The following is a 6,917-nucleotide window of genomic DNA, read 5'->3' as shown; positions in this document are numbered from 1 at the left end:
GGATTTGAGATTTGTCACTGTTCAATATCCTTCTACTGATAATATCTAATTCCATGAAATTTTGACATGTGACATTTCCATTGTTCAAAGCTTGATTTGCCAAAGAATCTGCTAATTTATTACCCTCCCTTAGGATATGAGAAAACCTAATCTGGGCGTTGCCCTTTAGATTCCTGATCTCCTCAATCCACACCGCTATGCTCCATGGTGGTTTCCAACCCTCTTCCAAAATTTGATGTAGAAGCTTTGAATCAGTCTGAATGATGATGTTATTTAACTGATTCCTTTTACACCATCTCAAAGCTTGTACAATAGCAATCACCTCAGATTCTGTGTTTGTATAAATCCCTATCTCTGCAGCCTGAGCATGTATTAAGTCTCCTTTTTCATCTCTAACACAAAACCCATAGGAACTTCTGCCTGGGTTGCCCCTAGATGCCCTATCTGTATTACATTTTACCCATCCTGTTGTAGGTAATTGCCAAATGACTTTGGTCATCTTTAGTCTTGGTCTGCAATTCTCCAACAGCTTAATCAGTTCACCCCATCTGCTTGGTAGTTGTTTGATAGAAGGATTCCTCACTAGTACAAGTCTCTGGATTGTTATGTATATCAAACATATACATCTCCCAATTGATCTCCTCTCTCCATGCTTTATGCTCATGTTCATGTCCAAGTTTTCAGTTTCAGTTCTGATCATGTTATTCCATGTCCCATGTTGTTTCTTTCGGTTGCTTTACATACCAGTACATTCCATGTGCTGACGTCCCCTTTTATTGCCCGGGGGCCTGCATTTCACGATGCAGGTACTGATATACAGGAAGACACATCTGCTCGGTAGAACAACATTCGTATCAGCTTATTGGTGAGCCCCATTTCATTCGGGGTTTAGTCAACTTTTGCTTTATGATTAATTATGCATCTAAAGGTATGCTGGGGGCCTTGTCCCAGTAAGTATGTTTTTCAGTCAGACTCATGATAGAGGTTTCATAGACTAGACAAGTCAGTTATGTCATGTATAACCTTCGGAGTCGTATAGCCATTTTGGCTCATTCATGTTATTTCCGCACTCATGTTTAAACAAGTACTTTATTAAGTATTATGACTTAATACGTTTTATAAAGGCTCATCATGGATTCACGTTATATTCCGCTTATGTTATGCATTATGATGATTCAGTAAGTCATGTGGTTCGCTCGGTCACATGCAGTCAGGCACCGAGTGCCGTGTTACGTCCAGGCCATGGTTCGGGGCGTGACACGTTGATGATGATTTTTTGGCTTTCATGGATGTCCAGCTCCACCGTTGGGAGAACAGGTTAGGCACGTTAGCGGTGGTCGGCCATTTGACTCCCATTGAGCATTACATGCGCTGGTATCATCAGATCAAACGCCGATTAATCGGCAACCCAGCTTTGCGTCCCCCTAGGGATGTAGGATACTCAGCACTCGCGGGGCAATACGAGACATTGGTAAGTTTATCGTATTTAGATTTATTTAATTGCATTAATTGTTACGTTTTAAAAATAAACTTTTTTTTTTCTGTTGAACACAAATGCAGCTAGTGGTCGTACAATGTTTACACATCTTGGGGTTAGAGCATATGCCTTACCCTGGGCTTGCGGGGCTTGTCGCGGAGATGGTACGGATATCCGAGGATGGTATCCGGCAAGCAGGCGAGATTAGGCGCAAGGAAGAGCCTGTTCCGGAGGTTGAGTATCAGGCAGCGCCAGGAGGAGGACCGGGTGCTCCCAGAGGAGGAGGCCGTGCTGGCAGAGGACGCCATGCTGCCAGAGGACGTCGTGCGCGTAAAGGACGCGGCGCTACTGCTAGAGGACCTGGTGGTGGAGGACACCATCTGGTAGATGAGGCGGATGAGGCCGATCCCATTCTAGAGGGCGTTCACGGTCTAGTCCATCCGCAGCCGTTCCAGGCCGGTGGCAGCTCACCTGGGGACTCACCTACGTTTACGCCGGCGCTCTTACTTGCTGAGATACCCGGGTCTTCATCACAGCCGAGCCAGAATGCATACATGGAGGAGCGTGATAACGTTGATTGGGCGGCGTTACGCGCTTCATTAGCTGATGAGCAGCCTGTGAGGAATTTAGAGGGAGCCAGGATTCTTGACTTCGATGAGTTTTTGATCCCGGATAGTATTTAAAATACTTATTTGTTCCTTTAAAATTATTTATTTTAAATATATATATGTTACTCATTATTTGGTAATATTTTATATTTTAGGATTCGGCGCCAGCGGGTCCACCAGAGCCACCCACTCAGGCGTTTTCTCATGGGTCTGCCGAGCCAGCGGTGTCTTCCCATATGACTACCGAGCCACAGGTAAGCTTTTTATTAAAATTTGTTTTATTCAATATAAGGTCAATATTTAATATACATATTTGATTATTTAAAGTACTTATTTTAAATAATCAAATTACTTGTTATTTCGTTTTTTTTTTCATATTTTAGGATTCGGCGTCAGTGGGTCCACAGGAGCTACGCATTCAGGAGCATTCTCATCAGCCTGCCGAGGCAGAGGTGTCTTCTCATGAGACTACCGAGGCGCATGTAAGTTTTTTACCTAAAATTAATTTTATTCAATATAAGGTAAATATTTATTTAATTTTTATAACCTTTACTTGGACTTCAAACAGCATCTCGTCCAGGAGACTACCTCATATTCACCACCAGATCCATCTCAGCAGCCTACAGACCCATCTCAGGAGCCCATTCAGGCGCTCGTTGACACACAGGTTTGATTAAATAAATAACGTTAATGTATTCAATATAAATAAGAAATGGTACTAATTATTATATATTTTTTAGGTTCAACCTTCGGCGCCCGCGGTGGCAACTCCTGACGAGGAAGAGGTCGAGTTTCCAGACCTAGCTCAGCCTGAGGTTCTGAGCGTGCCAGCGGGACTAGATCCCAAGAAGAAACACGTTCTAGTTAAGGGCGCAAGGGCTAGGGGAAGAGGAGATGATCATGACTTAGAGCGCCCGGTTATTAAGAGGAAAAAGGGAGATGGAGACGATGGCGAGGGCGGTGGGGATGGTATGAGCCTTAGGCCTAGGGATAGTTTCCGGCATACTACATGTGGGACCCATCCTCGATAGTGTATATACATTAGTGTTGTACAATTTATCGTAAATATTATATATTTTTTGCATATTTATAAATATTATCTTAGTCTTTATTATTGTTTATAGTTTCACATCCTAAATTGATAATAAAAAAAAAACGTGACACATTCGAAATAAAGTTAAGCATTAATTTAAAAATAAGACGAAACCCTAAAAGATAAATAACTTAAAGCTAATGATTACAAGTCTTCAAACAAAAAAGGACTTCGAGCACTTTTCAACCACTAAAACGACAATCCAAAGTATTGCGTATTCTTGATGTGTTGAGCCTATTTTATTAATTGTACAAATATAACTAGAGTTCTATATAAAATATTGAAGTTCCGGAATCTCAAAGCATGATTAATATACGGCTAAACTACGTAAAAAGGTGTGAAAATGTAACGTTTTGGATTATGGCGGAGTCCTATAGTGCAGTATTTTACTGCGCTATAGGTGAGAGAAAGATTTCTATAGCGCAGTAAAATACTGCGCTATAGCACTTAACGGCTCCGTCTCCTTGAAGTGCTTTAGCGCAGTAAATTACTGCGCTAAAGGTACTTTTGTAACATTTTTTTTGTTGGGGGATTTTGGTTCAAAATTATTTTTTTGGGGGCACTTTGGTTCCGGACTCTGTTTTTTCCTTCATGACTAAGAAATCCATCTTTGCTTTTCCTTAAATTTGCTTTTGGGCACAGTGTACACTAGTATCTTAGTACACATTTTTCATGTTACCCTTGCATGCAACAATTTGGGCAGTGATATTCATCTGTTTTTTTTTTTTGCTTATATAGATGATTTCTTTTGGGTGATCAGATGATGGAAGGAAGTTCTTGTATGAAAAAGGGAACACCTATAGATGAATTCATTGATTCAATATGAATATTTTATTTTCAGAACTTAGATAATTGGAATATATGCTCCCTTACGTTTTTTATTTTAAGTTTTAACAAAGTCCAAAAGCTGAAGGTTATATTTCAAAAACTTTCCATAACGATGTATTAATTCTTCTAAGTTCTTACATTTTTAATCTTTTTCCTGTAATATATGTGATACTGGAATTACGCACCATTTATTTTTTATTCTCTCCGTCTATTTTTACCTATCCATTATGCTAAAAATAAATACTCATTTTTACTCGTTCAATTTGAAAAATCAAGACATAATTTATCACCTAGTTCCTAATTTACCCTTATTATTAACTATAATCATTTCTCAATACATTCAGCAAAATATTGAATTTATTATGTCTGAAGGGTGATGTCGTAAATTTAGCATTATTAATTACTTTTAAGAGATGTGTCAAGTCAAACACGGAGTAACATAATTATACGACGTGTATGATATATCAGCAACTGAGTATCAGTATATCAAGAAATTTTACTTTGTAAACCCGAGTGAAATTATTACTCCAAATATCATTACACATTTGAAAATAACTTTTTTATTTTTTTATTTTCCACCTCAATAAAATAACGCGCACATCCTATATTATTCCTCCTATACTATTTTCCTTATAGTACCTTACCTAGGATGCTTCACTTTTATTTCTCTCTTTGTGAGTGGTGTGTTGAAACAAGGAGAATGACTCATCGTTTAATAGATGCAAAACTTGGACTCCAACAACGAATAAATGCCAAGCTACATTAGCACGTAGCTTTTTGGGGATGGACCCCATCAGCAACTCCACAAATTCCATCAAGGCAGCATCAAAAGATACTTGATCTAGCGTCATCTATGGCAAAAAACAGACAATTGATGTCTATGTATTCAAATTTCATGAGTTGTTATATCACACTAAAGCGATATTTCTATTTTGTTTCTCATATTCATGAAAAACATCATTTACATTTGTTATTAAACCGTGAATTTTGAATGTCTTCGCATTAAAATGAAACCAAATGCAGTATACCTCACTTGACATAATTTATAAAAATTTGCATCAACAATATTTGTAATCTGAAGTTGTACCGTTACTTTTGACTCATGGACGTTCTAAGGTATCCGGTGTGAGTTTCCGAAAAGCTCAGTAAGTTTTGTGTAGACTTTATGTTTATGTTGAGAAATTCATTCAATATAGAAGAAATATGTGTTTGGAAAACAAAGTAATTAAGCTCTTGGTCCTGCAGTAAAGATGAAACTTGCTAAAGCTTTGCTGCCCTCTATGACGAGGGTTTGATTCCTCTTAGACACTTATAAAAAGTTTTCTTTTTAATTTGAAATAATTGGGAACCTTTAAACTTTAAATCCTGAATCCGTTTCTATTTTAACTATTTGGTAATTGACAGTAATACATATTTATTATAGTCTAGATAAAAAAATAACCATTTGGTGACAATCCTTAAAATAATCCAAATAGCGAAATGATCATGACATATAACAAAAACGTATAGAAATATTTATTTATGGAAATTTTCCCTGACTGTTGCAATAAGAATATTTCGCTCTGCATGTACGAATCATAACTAGTTTATTGTAGATAATGGAAGAAAATGCATGCTAATCCTCAATATTAACATTGAATCAGATTAATTTATCATAAGAGAACTTTATTAGTGTGAGAGTATATATGAATTACTCATGATTAATACAAAATATATGTAAAAATAAACATAAAACATTCATTGGTTCAGTGAAACTTTGCTTGCTTACTTATGAGGATTTTCCATTTACGCACTTGAACTAATCCCAATTTTAATTGAACACCTTAAATTCTAATAAAGTGTTCCAATTAGATACTTTTCGTTCAAATTTTGAAACTTTTTAACGTGTGTGTTTTCATTAGTCTATAGATAGTTAAATTAACCACATAAAATATGTTATCTCTATTAGAGTTTGCCTTGAATTTACTACCTTATTTAGAATCTAATCTACAATAATTATATTTTACTTTAAAAATAATTTCTTGATAGAAAAAGTTTTCTTTGTGGAAAATAACTCTACTATATTTATTCCTTGGAGGAAAACTTTTGCACTTAAATAAATATTTATCCATTTTTTTGGAGGAATATTAAGTTTCGCACTTATATAAATTGAGGATATTCCTTCAAACAAAACCACAATAGCATCTACAATGTACTCGTTTAAAAAGTCTTGTTTAGGGAGAGATTATTATCTCATAGTTTTTGTGCTTTCTTATATATATATATATATATATAAGCTTTTATATGAGGTCAATTGACCAAATCATATCAAAATATTATGCGTCTTTAGTATACTTTTCTTTATTGTCTGATTTATCGCTGTTAAATGTTTGCAATCGGTAGCTTCAACACGACGCCCTTAATTATTTCAATCCCAACAATCTTATTATACGCATTTGCATCAATAAGCCGTAAAACCCGCAGTTTCTACTCGAGGTTGATACATATAATTAAAGGAAATGACATATTTTATATGATTAACTTAACTGACAAATAGACGAATGAAAATAAACGCAATTTCTTTTTAAATTTAAACCGAAAATCTCTAATTAAAATACTTTATTAGTACTTGAGATGCTCAATTAGAATACAACTTGGTTCGAATATGTAAATGAAAAAATATTCTTACAAATTTAGTAGGTGTTTGGCCATGAAAATTAAATATTTTTCACTTTATTTAAAAATTTGAAGTTATAGTTGAAGATAGAGCTGTATTTGATTATAATTTTTATAATGAATATTTAATTACTTGAATGTATCGAAAGTAAAAAAAGTGAAAATAAGTTTTTTAGTAGCCAAATATTAATTTTCAAACAAAGTGAAATAATTTTTTTTTAAAAAGTTAAATTCTCATGGCCAAACAGTCCTAAGT

The sequence above is a fragment of the Lycium barbarum genome, chromosome 4 (genome assembly GCF_019175385.1).
Source record: "Lycium barbarum isolate Lr01 chromosome 4, ASM1917538v2, whole genome shotgun sequence".
In the NCBI taxonomy this organism is placed as follows: domain Eukaryota; kingdom Viridiplantae; phylum Streptophyta; class Magnoliopsida; order Solanales; family Solanaceae; genus Lycium; species Lycium barbarum.
The sequence above is the reverse complement of the archived record's forward strand: the minus strand, read 5'-3'. Positions refer to the sequence as shown.